Genomic DNA, 22497 nt, shown 5'->3' on the forward strand with positions numbered 1-22497 from the left:
TACAGTATTGCACAGCCACAGAGAAGCGGCTGCAGTACCGACAGACAGAATGTTGACATGGACTTTAGGTCGACAATCAGAACCTGTCGACATCCGGACCAGATCCCTACTCAGCGACGCTGGGCATCATTCTCACTCAAAATGTGCGACTTATACACATCAATAAAACAACTGAAGCAACAAAGCTACTTTGCTAGATTACACTGATCAATTCGAGGTGCAACATTTGTACAGTACATCTGTGTGGAAATAAATCTGAATGTCTGTAAGAGGGGCTCCGATGGGGGGCGTCTTTTTCTCACGCCAAGCTCTGTTGTGCCTCATCTGTGACTTTGGGCCCGATTCAGAGATGTACACTAACCTGAGTTCCTGGGCAGCGTTTATGGAAACCGGGGCGCGTCACCCACATTTTCCCGGTGGAACGAGGTGAGAGTCTGCGAGGGTGCATGCAGACTTCCTAGCCTCGGAAGCTGCCCGGACCTGGTCAGGCTGCGGTAAGGTTCAGTTACCGCAGCTTGGCCAAAGGACAACAATCGCAACCGATGGTCACGATTTTTTCCGATAGTGATCCCAGATGCACGCAGATGTAGCAAGGAGGTGTCTGGCACCTCCTTCTTCATTTGCATTTTAAGTGGACGGAATTGCACAGCCGCTTGTGTGCGGCTGTGCAATTCCATCTATCTCTGAATCAGGCCCTTTTTACGCATTTAAAACGAAGGGGTCTATTTACTAAGCTGTGTTAGGAGATAAAGTGAACGGTGATGAAGTGCCAGCCAATCAGCTCCTAACTGCCATTTTTCAAACACAGCACGTGAGATGGCAGTGAGGAGCTGATTGGCTAGTACCTTATCACCATTCACTTTATCTCCTAACACAGCTTAGTAAATAGACCCGTAATTCTGGTGTGATTAAAGTGGCAGCCCAGCGTCTCCAGTGCACTGTGAGTAGAGGCCCTGATTCAGAGCCGGACACTCTGACAGAGCGCTCGCTCTGAATCAGGGTCATCCCTCTTACTGTTTGGAGCGACCTCCTGGCCGCTCGCATAGCTGTGGGTGCATAGCAGCTATAGCGAGCGGCCAAAATGATGGCCGCAATGGTCAAGACCAAAGCAACCATCAGGCTTGCGACGAGACCCTTGCGGTAGGGTCTCGCTGCCGCAAGCCCTGGAGTGCTTTCGGCTCTGTAATTCACCATCGACAGCATGCCCACTTTGGTGCGAGATCCATAACGACGGCTTGGCCGTCGTTATTCGGGTCTCGCACATGCGCGCGATGGAGCCGCCTCCATTGTGCGCATGCGCACTTGGCGCTCCGCCATCAGCACTCGCGAGCGGGTCTGAATTAGGCCCAGTGTTACACTGCATCTGTGATGCCAATAAGAAAAATATAATACGTTACACCTCCTGGAGCATCTCAGCTGTTCTGGTCATCTCGTGCCATATGGCGTATAGACGCTAGGTGTTTGATGACACGTCTGTATGCATTCTTTCAGCCTAGCAATATGTAATAAATATATTCTTGATGGCAATGGATAGTATACAGACGTCTCCACATACACATTATTCTCAAATCTTGCCAAATAGCCATCTTTATAAAACTTGTAACAAAGCCGCACCTTGGCGTGCTAAGATGCGACAAGGGTCACACCATGCAGAACACCGCTCTGTCGCTGGGTGAATCTTTCTCATTACAACTGCATCTGAAATGATTGTGATAAATGTGAGACCACTTCGTATTAGAAATGTACTAGAGTAATAGAGATGAGCGGTTTGGTTTTGCTGAAAACTGAACACACACGAACTTTAGGGTTCTGAGTAGAACCGACTCCGATCTCCTCGCCAATTTCATAACTCGGATTCAAAAACCGAATCGCACATATTTTGGATTGCATTTAAGTCCCTTCCTCGTGATTTGAGGTGCTGTGAGGTGGTCAAAATTGACTGGAAATGGCTGCAAATTAATGTTATTGATGTTAATAAAAATGTAGGAACAAAACAGGCCCAAATTACATGTTGCTTTTATCAGTTGTTTAAGACATCTAAACTCAAAACTGAAACTTAACCAAAACAATTGAGGGTGGGTTTTGTTAAAACAAACAAAAGACGATGATTAAGAACCTAAATCAAAATGCGGGGGGTCTGCGGTGAAATCTTTCTTTTTTTTTATATTTTCTTTACATTTTTCTTGTTGTTTGGGGCAAGATTCATTCCCTTTTTTGCTTAAAAAAAAATTGTTACTTAATCTGGTGATCAAGGGAAACTAAATAAAATGAGGTTTCCTTCTTTTACAGACTAGAATTGTGGTGAATCCCTATTATAGTTTTCATTCTATTGATTTCCTTTTCCTATTTGTTTATAATGTATGTAGTAAGTTCTTCTATCTATATCTATATAATAATCCACCAATATATATAATATCTATATAATAATCCTGTCTTCATCATGCATGCACCGTTCCCTAATGGCTCTCACTACAGCAAGTAACAGGAAAGACCTGGATCGAGGACCCCTATGCACTGGGAAGAGGTAAGTATATACAGTGGGGAGAGGACAGATCAGAGCAGGTTGACGGGACAGGGTGGAGCAGCGGACGGACCAATTGTCTACGGATCGCTATTCTGCTTATACGCACGCAACTGCATTGCTAATATCAGCGGTGACATGTAAAAGGTTGCATTCACATTGTGATCACAGCCTGACATAAGGATACCCACTTCCCCTTACTCATATCCGTATACTTTAATAACATAGAGAAACAATCGGTAACATTGAGTAATATCGGACAGTTAGGAAAGCCCAGACCTTACTCGGGAATTGCTTACTTCAGCGCACGCTATGAGACCACAGGTGCCGTCTGATATAGCAGTGGCTAATACATGCATGCCCATGCAACAGCGTTGAAATGCACAGGCACTCCTGAATTCGCCCGACCACCCCTCCGTCACCACCCCCAAACGGCACTTCCCATCAATCACTCTGCCATGGGTATGCCGTATCCTCTGCGATCACAGTCCCAAGCGCAGTGGCTAGTTTGAGCATGTGCACTTCAATGCATGCGCAATACACAACAGTCGACCTATTGCGTTCGTATAAGCAACTGCGTTCCCTGCTGAATCAGGCTCCAAGGCATATGCCTGATCCTATATACTAGTATAAATAAACAAAATCAATTGCTGATGAGAATTATGTCACTATGGGGTCTATTCACTAAGCCTTGGAGAGAGCTAAAATAGAGAAAGGTGCAATGTCCAATGGTATGGCCACATACAGTTGCACTTACACCAGTGGCCATGTCCGGCTGGACATTCTGCATCTGCCATAGGGAAGGTGCAATGTCCAATGGTATGGCCAATGTTGAACCAATAGCACGTCTTTGTATGCACAACAGTGGATTTGCAACGTCCGGTGGGCATCTCATTTGAACACCCACTGGCCACGGCATTAGAATAAGATGTAAAAGATGCAGCCACTACAGTAATAACGCCAAGCTCTGAATCACTCTCTAAATGTCTTGGAAGAGTAAACAACAGTATGCAGCAGTTACTTTGTAATTTTTGGGAGGGTGGGTTGGGAGCTGCTAGAGTAGGTGGCAATCCTATTCCCTAGAACAAGGAAAGCTGGTTGGCAGACTACCACACACCTGCTGGTTGCTCTGAGAAACCTGATCTTTTCTTGATCATAAGTCTTCAATAATGTTATACAAATGACGCATTGATGACTAATGAGCAAAATGAGCCTTGTTCATGTTAAGGGTATATCAGAGTGTGAGGTAAAATTCCCTTCCAGCTAATTGGAGGGTATGCAGTAGGTGGTAAGCCTTCTCCATAGTATTGTGCCAATGTACATGCAGATGACCAGCTTGCTGCGTGCATGATAGTTTGAACAGGTAAGATTTTGAAGCTGCTTTAGATGCAGCATCACCCAGTAAAAAGAGGGCCTTAATTGGGAAATATCAATACCAGCCTATATCATGTTGTGATAAACTACTATTACTTACAGATGTGAAGATTGTTTCAGCAAACATATGAAAAGCGAATTCATTTGAGTAAATCCGACTTCTGTAGATTAACAATTTTGCTTTTATTCCAACAACTGTCACACGGCTACAATACAATTGGTATGTGACTTCAACCAACAAGAACAGAATAATTCAGAAATTACTTTCAGTTGACATTAGTTCACATAAATAAGCGCAAACACCTTAGTATATTTTATTTGACAGGAACTGAACCCTGTAAGCTGCAATGGTTAGTACATTGAACGCCATATGAAATCACATAACATTGGACACTCAATAAATATCAACTCTATATATGGCCATTTACTGAACTTATCTTGAGCTACAGTCATTTATCTATTAGTCTAACTAACCTTAGAAATATATCTAAACTGGTATATGAGCTCACTACTTTAGTAACAGTCCAGCGCTATTCTCACTTTTATGCCTGCAACGTTGCCCGGGTTGATGACTCTGACGGAGGTTATTTTATATACTAGATAAGACAATGTCCCTGGTTAGGAGTTGCAACTTATCCAATCTCAATTTAAGTCTCCATTGTGCTATTTCTCTATCTCCACTGTTGTAGCAATTTGGCTGGCAGTATTTCTTAATAGGGTGCCTTCCAGTGTTACTAGTCAGTACTGAGGGGAGCTGCTCTGGTACTATAAGGGTGGATGGTAGTTAGCTGCAGTCTTACGGACTTGAGGCTCACAGTCTACCTGCTGACTGATTGTCTGAAGCTTTCACAATGGGTCCGGTGTCTCCATCTGCAGATTATCGCATCTCTGGCTGCCGACTGCTGCCAGGTAGGTGCGCAGGTCTGGTCCTCTTCTCTGTTACCTCAGGACTGCAACTGCCAACTGCTGCTCCCTGCCAACTGGCACCTGCCTGACACTGGTGATGTGACCTGCTGCTCCTGACCTCTTCAGCAGCTGTAGAGACTACTGGGAATTGTCTGCCTATATAATGCCAAGTCGGACGTAATAACTCACATAGTGGGGTATTACAATGTAACAAACAATCTATCCTGTAATGGTAGAGGGTTTAGCTTTAAAGTACAGTAAGGTTTTCTACAGGTAATTAATAATTGTATATATTCTTACGAGTGAGGTAAGAGCAAGGCAAGTAGATAAACAGTAGACAATATAAAGGTTTGGTTCTTCATCATATTTTACTACTTTGTATTCTATTAAAGATTTCTACATATGAGATCTTTTGTAGGACCCTTGAAAATAACTTGGTACACTTCTGGGGTTTGAGAAACCATGGGTATGAGAAAATTATTAGGAAGCTTAATTTCTGTTGCTGCAAAGGCCTAATCTAATATTATAATTATTCTTTTATAGGGCCTCATTTTTCAAAGAGTTTTATCACTCGCAATGAGTGATACAATTATTGCGTATGGTGCTCCAGCCAATCGGCTCCCAACTGTAATTTTTCAAACAGATGACAGTTGGGAGCTGATTGGCTGGAGCACCATTATCATACTCAACCAGTTTTATCAGAGCTGTAACTAGACTTTTTGGTGCCTTGGGCCATAAAGAATATTGGTGCCCCCTCCCCCACACTATTTTTCAAATAGTGGCATAAGACGCATGACCGAAAAAGGGGCGTGGCCCCATGGATAGGGGCCAAGACAAATCTTATTTGTCCCGTATGATGATGAAAGGGTATTGATTTATGTACCATTGTTCTCCAGGTGTCACTGCCAAATACAGTGTGAATCCAATCGCTGCAGTGATGATGCACAATAATTACGCAGTGCAAAAAAATTGACAGGCCCAAACAGCGCCCCCTGCCTGCGGTGCCCCCGTGCTGTGGCACATGTCGCACCAGCCTAGTTACGGCCCTGAATTTTATCACTCATTGTGAATGATGAAACTTGTCTATAAATGAGGCCCATCGTTTGTTAGAGCTGTTTGGAGGATATTTTGGGGCTTTTTATTATTGGGTTTTAGTCCTGATAATTATAATTTATTATTTGTGGCAATAATACTTTATTCACCGCTCGTTTGTATAAAATATCACATGCAGGTAGGGACTCTGGTAGGATCCCATCCATGTGACATGTAGAGAAAAATGATTTCATCAGCAATCCTTTTACTTTATGCTGCGTTGCCTCAGGCAACCTACTGCGCGGTCATTAGACAGCGCATGTGCAAGTGGCTATGTTAAACATTAAATTGTCTGCCTTACAAGTGCCTATTTTCTCTCCAATAAAAACTTACTGCACAGAAATAACAAATTTTATTTTGACTGGCGGATTGAACAACTGAATCACAGAATTTTCATAATTATTATAATAAAATTGCTGTAAAGCACAGATTTAATGGCTGTTGTTTTATTAGATTGTCTTCAAATAACATATCTCCATAGAACCCTCAGGGAAAATCCATTTTTGAAAATGTGTAGACTACCACAGCCGGTACTAAGGGCCTGATTCAGAGATGCACGCAACTGCAGATCGCACGCAGATCGAGGGATTGTTTGCCATTGCGCATGCGTATGCATCGCAGTGCGCGTGTGCAAAGGCAGCAGTGCGATCGCTCTGCGTTCACGCAGACTACGGAGGCCCATTGCAGATTGATCGACTGGAAGTGACCGTGTTGACAGGGCATGGTTAGCGAAACGCAGGTGTGCCTGGCCGTTTGAACACCGTTACGTGGGCGTGCATAAATTGGCCACTACAATTGCATACGCAGCTCTGCGTGGCAGAAGAGCTCCCTGGCCTGCGTCAGGTCAGACCTGCTGCAAGGGTAAAATGTCCGCCGATGAACTTCGATGGTACCGATGTTTATGTAGGTATGCGTAGTCGCACGCAGGTGAGAACTATATAAGGGCCACTACTGGGGGCACTGTATAAGGGCACTGCATAGGTGGGACCACTACTGGGGGCACTGTATAAGGGGCACTATTGGGAGCACTGCATAGGGGGGACCACTACTGGAGGCACTGCATAGGGGGACCACTACCAGTGGCATTGTATAAGGGGCAATACTGTGGGCACTGTATAAGGGGCACTGTATAAGGGGCACTGTATAAGTGTCACTATTGGGGGCACTGCATAAGGGGCACTGTATAAGGGTGCATTACTGGGGGCACTGTATAAGGGTGCACTACTTGGGGAACTGTATAGGGGCACTGCATAAGGGGCTCTGCTACTAGGGACATTGCATAAGGTGCACTACTACAGTTGGCATTGCAAGAAGGGCACTACTACTTGGGGCATTAAGGTGCATATGGTATGGAAAGGAATGTTCCCAGAGTGACAAGAAATGGTGGTGTGTCATTTTGCCACGCCCCCATTTTCCAGGGCCACGCCCCTTGTGGCATTTGACCATGCCCACTTTTTCGGCACGCATCCACTTGGGGGGTGTCTCCGTTTTTACTTTTTTTTAGTTACGCCACTGTATATGTATATAACTGTTGTTTTGTCTTGTTTATCTATTCACATCCATCACATGTTTGTGAGCATTGGTGTCAGTGCGATAAATAAGAAAAGTGTTACTCAATAAAATGTCACAACAAATCTGGACTTGCTTAGATCCCATCATATGTTATGTCTTGTATGTGCCAATGACACAAGTCACATCGCTGCAATGAAAGTCATTATTGTGGTTTTGTGCTGTGTTTATTATCTATTGGTTTAAACATTTAAAACATGAAGTAAGAGGGAAACAAAGGCAAGGCATAAATGTGCCACAAACATCTGTGTCTGCTTTATGAGAGAGCGTAAAATAACATGTACTCATATGATAAGAACCGTGGCTCTGCATCGGCTAGGGATGTACTATTCCTGTAAGTACTGTAGAAAACTTTCATATCCATGACTGATTAAACAATTACATGTTATTAGATGCAATCCCATAATACGAAGGCCCTTTCAAGACATATTGTATGATCACATAATATAATTGGCAGCTATTTTCCTCTAGGTTTACAGAGATTTTCATGTTTTTTCAAACTATAGTAATATAGGTAGATCTCAAGCAATTAAAATCAGAAAATAACTAAACAGCAATTTAACGTACTTCTATTAATAAAAGTTACCATGTTTGGAATAACACCCAAGAACCTTCATGTTAACTAAACCTGGGGGTCGGGTGGCACAACCATGTGTTCGTAAGCAGTACAATCTGTATTTATGAACAGCAAAATTATCTATATCACCAAGTCATATCAGAACTGTAAGCATTGAAAGTTCTAAATACTGTATATAGAACTCGCCAGTGAATTACATATGCTGTCAAATGTTGACTCTCTCCTATAAAACATATAATCCTTCTTTACTGCGTGGACTGTAAGAATACCAATTTGTTTCAATCATCTCACAAACAATATATAAGGGATATATAATTATGCCCTGTAAAAGCCATTCTTCATTGCTGCTGTCTAAAATAATATGACTGTTATTCATTATAAAATCCATCACTTGCTAACAGGCCAGAAAAGGATTGAGAAAGATCCCTTGAGGCTCACAGCCGAGGATCAACAAAAATATAATACACAGTGAAATAAGTAACTAAAAGTGATTGAAATGATTGTATTCTTGGCATTGGGATACCATCGCACTTCAGGGTCTGCTAGAATAAAAGGGCTGATTGTTTATTTTTTTATTTTAATGTAGAGGTACAATAGGGGCATATAGTGGCAAATTGTACAAGTAGGAAGGTTTTCAAATTGAGGGTTTAACACTGTTGCTGCTGTTATATTTAAATACTAGCTGATGAAACTGGTTTCACCCGAGTAGACCTTAGGTATTTACTGTTTCTATTTCCATCTCACCACTCCAGTAGCACATTAATCCTTCACCTCTATAGTAATGCATCCCCACACTCACTGCTATAGTAAAACATTACCATCCCTCACCTGTATACTAACACATTCCACTCCCTCACCTCTGTAGTAACACATTATCCTTACTCACCTCTGTAGTAACACATTTCCCTCACTCACCCATGATGTAACACATTCAACATTCTCCTCCCTCACCTGTGTAGAAATATAATCCCTTACTCACAACTGTAGTAACACATTACTCTCACTTACCCCTGTAGTAACTTATTCCTCTCCCTCACCTCTGAAGTAACACATTCCCCTCCCACACATCTATAGTAACACATTACCCCTGCTCACCCCTGTAGTAACACATTCCCCTCCCTCTTCCCTGTTGTAACACATTCCCTTCCCTCACCCCGTAGTAACACATTTGACATTCCTGTCCCTCACCTGTGTAGTAACACAGTCCCCTCCCTTACCTCTGTAGTAACACTTTCCCTCCCACACTTGTGTATTAACACATTCCCTTCCCTCACCTCGATAGTAACACATTCCCCTCTCACTGCTGTTTTAACACATTTTCCTCTCACCTCTGTAGCAACACATTCCTTGCCTCACCCCTGTACTAACACATTCCCCTCTATTGCCCGTGTTGTAACACATTAGTGGCACATTTCCCTCCTATACTTGTGTATTAAAAATTTCCCCTCCCTCACTTCTATAGTAACACATTGCCCTCTCACTGCTGTTGTAACATATTTCCCTCTCTCACCTCTAGAGTAACACAATCCTTCCCTATTTGCATAGTGAGGGAAGTTTTTTTCGAGTCTGAAAAACATGTGGGTTTGCATGTTCTCGAACTCTATTACATTTGGCGAGTTTAAAAGTGGGAGAGTTTACACTCACATTTTCTAAACTCTCACCCTATTTCATTTGGCCCTACAGGTCCAAAAAAAAGAAAACTTTGAAATAAAACACAATATAATAGAGATATTAACTGTCTGATGACCCAGTGCCTGGGAAGAGTATACAGAAGGGATAATGTTACTGACTGTGAGTGGGAATGCACTGGAGATAAGGGTAGTACAGGGTGAGAACCAAATGAGCTGAGGATGGAGGGCCCTGCATGTGAAAGCTTAGTCTAAAGACTACTGTCTACAGTAATTGTGTTAATGGGATGAATACTGGCACCAAATCCCAACAGGTCGGGATCCCGGCACCAGTATCCCACCCGTATCCCGAAGGTATGTATTGGGGTGTTAGGGGGAGGTTAGGTAGCGGGATTAGGGTTAGGCATTAGCGGGAGGGTTAGGCACCGGGTAGGGAGTGTTAGGATTAGGGTAGAGGGAGGTTAGGTTTAGGCACCAGGGAGGGGCTGTTAGGTTTAGGCACTGGGGAGGGGGTGTTAGGTTTAGGGTACATGGAGGGAGAGGTTAAGCTTAGGCACTAGGGGGGGTGGGTTAGGGTTGGAACCAAGGTGGGAGGGTTAGGGTAGAGGTTAGGGTAACAGTTAGGAAATCACTCCATGTGCCATCCTATGGGTGTAGGGATTCTGGGTGTCGGGATGCCGCTGTCAGTATTCTGACCAGCGGCATCCCTACAGCCGGGATTTCATACTCAACCCGTGTTAATGCCCTGTATGTTTAATGGCTATGAAATATGTTGAAATGGATATTACATATGATGAAATGGAAATGGCATATAGTGAAATTAATATTACATATGGTGAATTGGAAATGGCATATGGTGAAATGGATATACTGTACTATATGGTGAAATGGCACATGGTGAAATGAAAATGGCATAATTTATCAGCTGTACTTCAACATCTGGATTTCCATGTAAGTAGGCAGGCCATGGTAAGTTACTTCAGCCAATCTCTCAGCCAATCAGCGGTCGTTTTTTATGGCAGTGGCTGCTGGTTGGCTGCTTTTATTTTGCCAAGATCCCTGGATGTCCACCTGGAGAAGGGGACTGACCAGCACCGAAATTGAACTTTAGTAACTAAATATAACTCTTAGTGTTCTTTTTGTGCACTAATTTGAGATGACACATTTACTAAAGTTCGATTTTGGTAAATTTTGGGTTTTGGTGTATTTGTATTTGATTTTAATTTGATTTTGCAAATGGAGATTTACTAAAGGCAAAATCGAATGTAAATTTGAATATAAAACCAAATCCCGTTCAAAATCAAATTTCAACAAAAATATCTGTCTATAAAAGTGGCGCTGAGATGGTGTGCCTCATTTGGTCCTTATCATATGGGTTGCTTTGTCAATTCCTTAGGAACTAAATATCAGCGACATTGGCAATTACAGGGTATTTGTGAGGAAACAAGTGCCTGGAATACTGCCTCTAGACCAGATCTGCCAGCAATCACCAAAACAAAAAGTTCTAGAACGGGGGAAACCAATGACAAGAGCCCAGAGGGGAGGGATCACTTCCCCACAGATGCTGCAATATCTCCACTTCTAAAAACCTGCACTTTAATTTATTATACCTCCTAGAGCGAGAAGGTGGTACATGCAAAGTTACAGAAGATGCCTGATGCCTTTTTTTGGCGCTGGCTTTTGCAGTAGCATTAGTATTCTAGTGCATGAAAGAGTAGTAGCAGGACCACCACTTGCAAAGAAAAGCCACGGTGTGCGTCTTTCCCTGCCACTGCATGTGGTGTACGGAATGTTGACAATTTTATATCATTCAGCAGTAGCTTTTCCCTTCATAGTTAGATATGATTGTTTCTTTCTTAAAGATTACCAAACATGGTTTAGATTTTGAGTGGCTTTCTTGCACCTGCCTCTTACCCCTTGACTTTTTTAAAAATAGATGATTGCCAGTACCAGCACTATTATTGGGTTGCTCCTGTTCTTCTGTAGACTCATTGACGATTGATTTACACTAGGACAGGATTAAAACTACTGTACTTGAACTTGTAGCTGCCACCAGACCAAGTGAATATACAAAGAGATAGGGAAATGAGGGACTTGAGAATTTTTTTTAAACCAAGAAAAAAAATATTTTTTAATTTTTTTATTTATGCTGCCTCTCAAACACACACAATCTTTCCTTGAAATATCTAAATTGCATTATAAAAGACTTGAGATTTTTTTTTAAGACAAGAAAAAGTTGTTTTCTTTGGAGTGCAGCTCACTCAGACACAACTCAATATTTTTTCGGTCAGCTAAGCTTCAATCACATTAATGTCTCTGCCCTAATACACATTATATACTGCAGGACTGTATAGATAGAGACTCCCTTGTGAAATATAATTATAGATAAGTGCAACTCACTTCAAGTGAAAACAAACTTAATGGAGGAGCCTGTATTGCAGATTGCAGTTTCTAGTGTATGACAAACATAATATACAAAGGAGCATGTGTTGCTGATTGCTTGCTAGTATCTAATCCTTACAGACACACAGATAAAAGATGGCTACTATCTTTTCCACCCTTTCTACCAAGGGACATCTTAACATATAGGCACACTGGGCAACTGCCCAGGGCCCCATGATTCTAGGGGCCTTTGAAAAGTGGCAGGGTGGGCTAGGAGGCATCTATACGGAGAGTGTGGCCGTACACTCCGTGCATAGGGCAGCCATAGGGCAGCCAGCTGAAGGGCAGGCAGAGAAAGATGATCCCCAGCCACTCTGATTGTGAATTACAGAAGTGCAGGTTTTCTACCTAAGAAAATAAAAATATTCAGCGCTAAAATGACAATGAATTAAGAATTCTAAAGATGGAATGGATATGGTGCATAAATGTTTCAATCTCAATATAAGAAAACTAAAATATGAAAAGATATATTCATATTTCATACAGGTAAGAAAATCATTTAGTCAATAAAAATGTTAATACATCTTAGTATCATCACGAATAATGGTATCAATTACATAATATAATATCAATAGATAATCAGCATCTGGGAAATATATTGTATGTTGCAATAAAACACCTGTTCCTATTATAGCCTCTATGATGACAGATAGTAGGTTACTACCACATGTATGGTATAATTGGATGTCACGCAGTCTCGTATAATTACCACTATGGTCCAAAATCGTAGGCTTCATTAGCAGAAGCAGTCCTGCATGGCATGGTGATAATCCCTTGTTAGAGATGAACCTTTGTGGATGAGATCGCTGTGTTGATGAAGATGACCATTCACTGTGTATAAATTACACGTGCCAAGAAAAATTCCCAAGACTTGGTCTAGGTGTTGAAAGATAGTATTGCCAGAGAGTCCCGGTGTGATAAAATGTCCGTCCAGTACAGAATGCTTCTGACGCATTTCCCTGTGTGTCCCACAGCTTTATCAAAGGATATTTATTTTCTTATTTATTTGAAGTTTGACTAGCCTCAACTTACTTCAGCATCTTTAGAAATACTACCCGATGCAGTGCCTGAATCAGACCCACTTGCTAGTGTTTTCTATCTGCCTCTCAGCCTGCAGCCACAGGGCCAAATTTAGGGGGTGGGGGCACAGGGGGCATGATCACCCGGACCCCCCTCTCTCAGGGAGCCTTCATACTTTAATCACAGCTGCAGTGAAGAGCAGGATCTGCACTGCAAGCTGGAGAAGACAAGAAGGATGTGGAGTCCGTAATCTTCGCTTTACATGGGTTTTAAAATAATAATAAATCTAAAGGATCATTTTATTGATCATTTACATTTTTATTCCCGTGAATGGGTGGGTAGGGGCCCCAGTACATTGCTTTGCCAAGAACCTACAATGCTGTAAACATGGCCCTGTTTAACTAGAGATGTGTAGGTTTGGTTCCCAGAGAACTAACAACAACCGAATTTGGGGGTTCCGAGTCGAACCGTGTCCGAGTTTGGAATCACTGTAGGGTACTTAAGTTTCTGACAATTTTATAAAAGGTCTACATTCTTTTATTATCAAACTGGAGCTGTTTTACTATAACATGAATACAGCAAATCTCACTCTGGAAATACACAGCCTCCTTCAATTGGTATCCGGTAAGTTGATTGACAGTAACAATGTCGACACCACAATGTCGATATTAGGTTCAAATGTCGATAGGCACCATGTTGACTTCCTCAATGTTGAAATCTGAAATGTCACCATGTGAAATGTCAACATTCTGAGGATGCCAGCGGTTAAGGTTAGGCGCCACCTGTAGAGTTAGGGCTAGGCTGGGGTGGGAGGTTAATGTTAGGCTGCAGAGGAGGGATAATGGTTAGGGATAGGGTTAAGCTTAGGGGGTAGAATACTTACCAAATTGCCCATGCTGAGATGTCACCGCCGAAACTGCTTCTCACGTGACCACCGGGACTCGGAAGAAGACGCTGGAGGTGCTGCTGCAGCCACAAGAAGGTAAAAAGCCACTAGACCACCAGGGACGGTTTCTCGACAGTTACTCGACATATCATCATGTAGACATGATGAATGTTGACATGGTCACTATGAACCAATCATACTACACCTCTTCAATCAGTCCTCATGGTTGCAAATACATACCAATGTAACATTAAACATTGCAAACATCAATAAATCCATTGGTGTTTAATAACTTAATATATTGGAATTCTATTTGTGCAGGATAAGTTGTGTTTAGGTGTAATATGTGGTTGTACGGGCATAGGCAAACAAATATATAGCATAAATTATGAAAACAAAGTACATACAATTTAAGTGAGCAAAAATACAATAAACTAAAAATCTATATGCACATAAACATTTCAAAAATCAAATCAATATAAATATAAAATATTTATAGCATATACATATACATGCACATATTATTAGCAATATACATATGTGAATTAATTCAGCAGTGTGATGAGTCCCATTTGTCATGACCTGTGTAGTTCCTCCTCCCTACCTCTGGTGTCGCTCTTTGCCTGAGGCCTGTCTAGCCCGCTACACCTTGGCTAGTCTTTAATTGCAGACCTGATTGCCTAATCAAGCAGCTGCGGGCTACACCTGGGAACTAGTTTTATATTCCCTCAGAAATGAGCAATCAGCGCCAGGTCATCTAGTCTACCTCTGTGACTGTTCTCCAGGTTCTGGAGTTTTTTTCTAAAAAATTACAAAAACAGCTAAAGTCACATTATTTGAGCCTATTTTTGTTCCTACAGTATTATTAGCCTCAATAACATTACTGTTTACTCATTTCCAGACAATTTTGACAACCTCACAGCTCGCAATATTGTTTTCATCCAGTTTAGGCCCATAATTTGCATCAAGCTAGCTGGCTGACTAAGCTAAATGGCAGCAGTGGGTGGCACAAACAGGTGGCAGATCAACTTCAAACATGGCACATAAGGAAACATATGTATTCATTAATCAAGAGGCGTGCGGGAGATGGAGTATGTATTTAGTTAAGGCAGAGAAAGGAAGGGTTTATTCATAGTAAATTTTCTAAAAATGTTGGTTCCAAACCAAATTTAAGAGGGAGGGAGGTGGGGAGTCATTTCAAAGAATGTTTGACTCATTCACATCAGTCCTTGCCCCAGTTAAGCTCTTGTGGTGGTCCAGTATTATTTGTAAAAAAAATGTAAGGGACATGCAGGAGATGATGTCAGCACACAAAATGGAAGCTCTGAACATCTCTTATCATTGTGTTTCTGGGATTATGGATGGGAAGGCTGGGAGGGGAGGAGATAGAACATCTGCAGATACCATCACAAAATAACCTTTCCATTTGGTGTTTGAGTTGCATCTGACAAGAAAAACCAAGCCCACCAGGTTGGTATCTACAAATCAAGGTTGAAAAATGGCATAAGAGTATTCTGCAAGTATATCTATTTGTGATTTTAGTTGAAATAAATACAGTATGAAATTATAAAGCGACACAAAAGCATGGCAGTTTAAAAAATATAGGACATCTATTAAAATACAATGATTGCTGCGCTTGGTATTGATACTTAATAATCAATGTAGGAAAAATCAATATGAAACAGTTTGCTCTCTATTAAAAAACAGGAGGCTTTAATTAGAAAATACAATTTAATGGTTAAATAACTAAAACACAAACAAGTACTTAAAATGCGATATACAAACAATTGCTACACATATAAAGCAGCACATGAAAATTGCACATACAAATATGATTAAATCCTAGCAGTTTGAGATCGTATATAGAATATCTATTTGTTCAATTTGAATTCCAAGCCACATGAAAAGATTACTATATACCACAGGTTCTCCAACTCGGTCATCAGGACCCTAAACAGTGCATATTTTCCAGGTTTCCTCACCGAATTACAAGTAAACTAATTAGATCCACCTGTGTAACTTTTAAAATGTGTTAGTGAGCAATGAATACTCCTGTGCACCTGCTAGGTGACCTGCAAAACATGAATTGTGTGGGGTCCAGAGGACCAAGTTTGAGAACCACTGCTATATACCATTCCATAGTATAAAAAAAGTATCAGTTCAGTAAAGCACAAGTCAATTCAAGATCCTCACTTCAAAATGCAGGTAACAGCTCTTAGCACCTCTTCAGATCTGTGTCCATTGGGAAGAAAGACACAATGTATGACTTAAACCTAGGATCGAGCACAGTCGCCAAAATGTATTGCTCTGATTGATTAGATCCTGTCAACCCTTGGATCCTGGTGAAGCGAATAAAGGACTTGATCTACAAGTCTGACATGCTTAGCGGAATCGCTTCATTTCAGCTCCTCCTTCAGTTTCTTAAGCTGCTTTTCCAACAGTCTAATTAGCCAAATGATCTGACTCAAGCTGGCAGTGTCTGAACTGACTTCACAGGTGGCTACTTCTAAAGGTTTCAGCACTCTGCACAACATGGACAGTTTTTTCCACTGAGCTTGAGTAAAGTACATTCCTCCTCCTCTTCCTATGTCATACTTCGTTGTGTAGCTTTGGATGGCTTTTTGCTGTTCCTCCATCTGCTGAAGCATATAAAAGGGTGGAATTCCACCTCCTAACTACCTCTTGATTCAGCTGGTTACAGGGCAAATTCAACATTTCTTGCAGGTGCTGTAATCTTCTACACGCACCTGCTGAATGGCAAAAATGCCAGGATATTTTGAGGGCCACAGAGAGCATCTCCTGCACGGCCCTGTCATTTCTTTAAAAAAGGTTGCAACACCAAGTTAATAGTTAGAGGAAACATGGGATGTAGAGGAATCACCCAGCTGTTATGCTCCTACAATATTGGTGGCATTGTCAGAAATCACAAATCCAGAGGAAAGGCCAAGCGGGGTAAGCCATTTTGCAATGACTTCCCTGAGTTTTTCTAAGAGGTTGTCAGCAGTATGCCTCTTAGTGAAACCGATTAGACATAGTGTAGCCTGCATCTGAATTAGCTGTTTTTTCTGCTGCTGCTGCTGGTGCCACTGGAGGCCGTACCCCCACCCAGTGGGCTGTTACAGTTATGTAATTTTGTGTTTGCCCTGTTCCACTTGTCCACATATCTGTGGTTAAGTAGACAGTGGGTACAACAGCATGTTGGAAAACACTAATTAAGTTTTTTTTTAACTGCAACTGGGTGACTGTTGTCATACTTGCTCCCCTTGCAAAGGATTGTTTAACAGTCAATTTTTTTTTTAACTACTATTAGTAGTCTTCCTGGACCCCTTCTGGGATGAAGATCCACTTCCAGCAGCATCAGCAGGTGTAGCACTCAAGGATTCTTCTGAGGAATCCAGGATAGGGGAGGACTGAGTTAGTTAGCCTTATCAACTTGGATGCAGCACTACTTCTGATCATGATTGAGGATATTGTTGATGAAGGTGTTGGTGGTAAAGATGACAGGTGCTTGATTTAATTATTTAACAGTGTGGTGCATGGATATACTGTAGAATAAAAACAAGAAACAATTTGCGGATAACAGCATTTTTAATTCACTTGTACACCAATTTTGATTTTTTTTTAAATAAATTTATCTAATTTCTTTAAATATTTTTCTGACCTTATTTTAAGGATCTAGAGCAGTGATTCCCAACCTCAGTCCTCAAGGCACACTAACAGTCCTGGTTTTAGTGATATCCTTGATTTAGCACAGATGGTTTAATCAAAATAACTGAGGCACTAATAAATTACTTGTGCTCAAGTATGGTTATCCCTGGACTGTTAGTGTGCCTTGAGGACCGTGGTTGGGAACCCCTGATCTAGAAGTTATATTTTAAATTTGCTATGGGTCACTATATGCTACATCTCTAATTGATATCAGTCCATGAGTACTCTGATAAAAGGAATATTGTTTCCTTCTTGCTTTGCTTGTGCTTACTTTTATTCCTGGGTGCACCTCCCCATGAATTGGTTATGTACAATACTACGATTTAAGCACTAGGGAAGGATGATTTGAAATTTAGTGTCTGTGCGAATTTCACTTTTTTGTCTTGTAATTTTTTGTCATACCACAAGACTCAGTGCTAGGCCCTCCACTCTTCCCTAACTATGCAACTTTTTTTCTTTTGAAGGCGAATAAGCTCCTTTGGATTATAGTATCATCTCTGTGCGGATGATACCCAAACCTATCTATCCTCTCCAGATATTTAACTGTGTTGGTCAGTGTTACAGAATGTCTCTCTGCCATTTCATGTGTCCTCGGTCTTTCAACAAGTTTATACTATTCTCACCAGTTGTCAGGGACCCATTAGATATCCCTGTATGTTTACACTCTGAGAGGTAAATTTACTAAGCTCTGTGTTTGTCCGAGATGTAAATTACAGATGTATGTTGTCATTTTTTTCAAACATGGCAATTTACTTTGGAAAAAATGGGTGTATTTTGTGTATTTTCAGAGGTGAACACAGCCAAATGTGAAATTAAAATACACCCATGAACACAAATAGAAAAGAATATACCATCATCTAAACACGGCAGTACTTTCCATAGATATTGTAGGAATACAACATGGTAATTTGCCAAGAATTGTGATTATAATCACATTTGTAATTTAAGCTAACTCAGGTTAAAAATAGAAGTTTTAAATAGATCCCCTCCTGAGCAGCATGTCTAGCAGAAAGATACACAAATCAGTGTGATCAGTGCATGTTTCTGCTTCTAATCATTAAAATAAAGTGTAATATTAAGAAAAAAAAATGGCATGGGATTCACCCCCCAAAAGCATAACCAGCCCCAGGCTCCATGAGTCAGTCCTGATTCTAAAAATACAGGGTCCCCATATTTTATGAACCAGCACTGGGCTCTGAGAGCTGGTCATTGTTTAAAAGAAAAAAATTGAGCGAGGGTCCCCATATTTTTAAAACCAGCACCAGGCTCAAACTAGCCAGACTGTAATGCCATAACCAGGGGACCCTTTCACCGGGTCCCCAGGCCAAAGCATTAACACCCCAAACTAGTCAGCTCTTTGGCAGGCACCAGTACCCCCAGTTAAATGCAAATAGTAATGTCACGATCCGGTGGAAATGTTCCTCTGTGGAGGATGTTAAGCTGGGGGGTTTGGGTGACCTGGGAAGTGACTGTACTAGTTCTCCTAGTTGCGGCCGAACACAGGTTTGGCTAGACCTGCCCAGAGGCGTGGAGTCTAACTCACTTGGTGGTTTTCTCCAGTGACCCTTCCAAAACCCTTTGGTTTCCGCTGCACCAAGAGAGCAGGTCACGGCCCTCTGGACAGGTACCTGGGAATGGCAGAAGACCGGAAAATATATTTAATGAAGCAAATGCTAGAGCACAGTCGGTAAACTGGATGCTTAGATATTGCAACGCTGTTAGGGATACTGATCACAGGCTAGTATAGGAATACTGGAAAGTGTACTGAGAATCACTGAGAAATCCAAGTGCTGATTGCACAGAAAAACAGAGGCATATATTGCGAATTGCTAGATATGTTTGGAGCTGATTTGCAGAGACAAGACACAGAGCAAAGAACACAAACATATACTGGAAACCTATAAATGTAGGTGTTGACTGCACAGACAAGACACAGAGAGAAGTGGTACATGTAGTAATCCAGTCGCAGGCTAGCTTGGAAACACAGAAAAATGTACAGGAACTGCAACAGATTCTGGAGCTGATAAACAGTGAAACACAGAGGGAAGACAGGAATAAACTGGGGAAGCTAGTAATGCTGGTACTGGTCAAAGGCAATTCCTAGGAGAGTGCTGGGAGGTCCAGCTGTGAGCTAATTAGTACTAGTAGGTAATCTGGCACCACAGGGTAATAGCCACAGGAAAGCTGCAATACAATTAGCAGCACATATACAAAGACACACAGGAAAGAGACATGAAACACTGGAAAACTGTGAGCATGCTGAAGCAACACACTGAAAGAATTAGCACAGAGCAACAGTGGGAGTATCACAGGCACTGGAAAAAAGAAGTTGAACAGCAGTTACTTGTTCCTGGAGTCAGACTTAAATACCCCTGGGTGGCTGATCATTGGATCAGAGGATCAGCTGAGTGACCACAGGACTATCATTGGGAGAGACTAGTCAGGTGATATGAGCCAACATGGCTGCGCCCATGCTCGGCACCCCAGAAACCAGGACGCATGCATGGAAGCCCTAGTGGACCCCAGGGAGAATACTCAGTCACCACTCACCTCCACTCCCAGTGTCTGGACACCTAAGCCCAAGGACACCAGTGCAGAGGTGAGTAGCGGACGAACCCAGGCCGCATCCTATCAAGTAAAAAAAAATGACAGTACACACATTATGCAAAGTATAAGTTTATTACACACAAAACACACATATACATAATTACCTTGTCCCCTTCTCCAGTCGAAATCCCAGATTATCCGTAAAATAAAAAAATACCTGGCCACACAAAATAACAAACTGAGTAATGTGAACCATGGACAGTGAAGAGATGTATGTGTGTCCATACTAGAGATGTGCGCTGACCCCCGTGTTGTGGTTTTGGATCTAGATCTCCCCTGGTTTTGGATCTGGATTGGTTTTGCCAAAATCTCACCTCTGTGTTTCGTTTTTCGGTTTTGGTTTTGGATCTGGATTTTTTTCTTTAAAAATCATAAAAACAGCTAAAATCACATAAAATTGGACTTATTTTTTGTTCCTACAGTATTATTAACCTCAATAACATTTATTTCTACTCATTGCCAGTCAATTTTGACCACCTTACAGCTCACTATATTGTTTTCATCCAGTTTAGGCCAAAAATTTGCCCCAAGCTAGCTGGCTGACTAAGCTAAGTGGCATCAGTGGGTGGCACAAACATATGGCAGTTCGACTTCAAACATGGCACATCAGGAAACACTTTTTTTATTCAAGAGAGGCCTGAGGGAGTTGGAGTATGTATGTAGTTGAAGGCATGGCAGGGACAGGACGGGTTGATTGGTAGTAAATTTCATTTAATTTTTTGATACCAAAGAAAATTTATGAAGGAGGAGGGGAGGGGAGGATGCATTTACAAAAAAAATGTGATACATTCACATCAGTCCTTGCCACAGAAGAATCCTTGAGCATGGCTGCTGCTGGGAGTTGATTTTTTCATCCCAGAAGGGGACCAAGAAGACTTCTAGTAGTGCTTTTCACATGAAAAAGCATTTCTCAACCTGTACAGGGACATTAAAGAAACATAGTTAGTTAGTGGCCTCAAGCATAAGATCTATGATTTAAGGAAGGGGTAGTCAACCCTGGTCCTCGAGAGCTACCAACAGTGCATGTTTTCCAGGTCTCCTCACAGAATCACAAGTGTAATAATTAACTCCACCCGTGGATCTTTCTAAATGTGTTGGTGAATGATGAATACACCTTTGCACCAACTTGGTCATCTGGAAAACGTGAGCTCTCGAGGACTGAGGTTGGCTACCCCTAATTTATGGCCTTATGTTGTGTCTTTCTTGAGAATCCCGCACCTGCTTCTGCGGCTAGGAGTGGATTTTCATCCCAGAAGGGGACCAGGAAGATTGCTTTCCAAAAACAAATGAACAATTGACTTAAATAATTCTTTGCAAACCTTCTGTAAAGGCATTTCCCAACCTGTACAGGGACATTAAAAAAATAGAGCTAGTTAGTGGCCTTCAAACTGCCATTGTTCCCACTGTCCACTTAACCATATCAGATATGTGAACAAGTGGAACAGCATTAAATGCAACATTTCAGATTTAAGTCTTATGTTGTGTCTTTCTAGGGAAATCTCGAGGTCCATGCCTGCTTGCTGGGAGAGGATTTTCATTCGAGAAGGGATGAAGACATTGTTTTTTCTTCCAAACGGACACAGATTTGAAGAGAAAGAGATGCATGTAAATAACTACTGGCAGGAAAAAGGCAATTTAGGGGTAATTTTAGTTTTACTAAAGTTTCTAAAAATGAAAAGTGTTCATGTTACCCATAGCAACCAATCAGGTCCTGTCTATCATTTTTCAATAGATGCAATAGATTCAATGCAATAGAGAAATAAATGATAACTACAATCTGATTTGTTGCTATGGGCAACATGAACACTTTTCATATTTAGAAACTTGGGTAAATAAATAATATACCCCTTGGAGGCCCTTACACAAAAAACTGCCTTTGCTTTCTTGAGCTGCCCACCTTCTAAGGTGTACTGAAAGAGTTTTCAGCACGGCCGGGAACCTTGTCAGTGATTGGCCTGAGACTACTTCCCCAAAATGTGGAAAAGATGATGTCCATTAAAATTAAATAAAAATTCTACGAGAAAGACCTTTATCGTCAATTATGTGCAAAAATTAACCTGTAATGGTGGATTCCAGCAGGGACAAATTAATATTGTGTGAAGAAGATGATGTATGCATCACCCCAGATTATACCATCACCCAAGCCTATATCGTCATCCCATCCTGT

The 22497-nt window shown here is 41.6% G+C and overlaps 1 long non-coding RNA gene across 1 annotated transcript in view; it reads left to right on the forward strand.

The window, feature by feature from the left end:
* Positions 1–21960, forward strand: part of LOC148474976 (uncharacterized) — a 32051-nt gene extending 10091 nt beyond the window's left edge. The window contains exon 3 of the long non-coding RNA XR_015872808.1: positions 21824–21960. This is a non-coding gene — a long non-coding RNA (uncharacterized LOC148474976). The remainder of the gene's footprint in view (positions 1–21823) is intronic.
* The last annotated feature ends 537 nt before the right edge of the window (positions 21961–22497 follow it).

The sequence above is a fragment of the Taudactylus pleione genome, unplaced genomic scaffold (assembly GCF_031769625.1).
Source record: "Taudactylus pleione unplaced genomic scaffold, aTauple2 ptg000792l, whole genome shotgun sequence".
Lineage (NCBI taxonomy): Eukaryota > Metazoa > Chordata > Amphibia > Anura > Myobatrachidae > Taudactylus > Taudactylus pleione.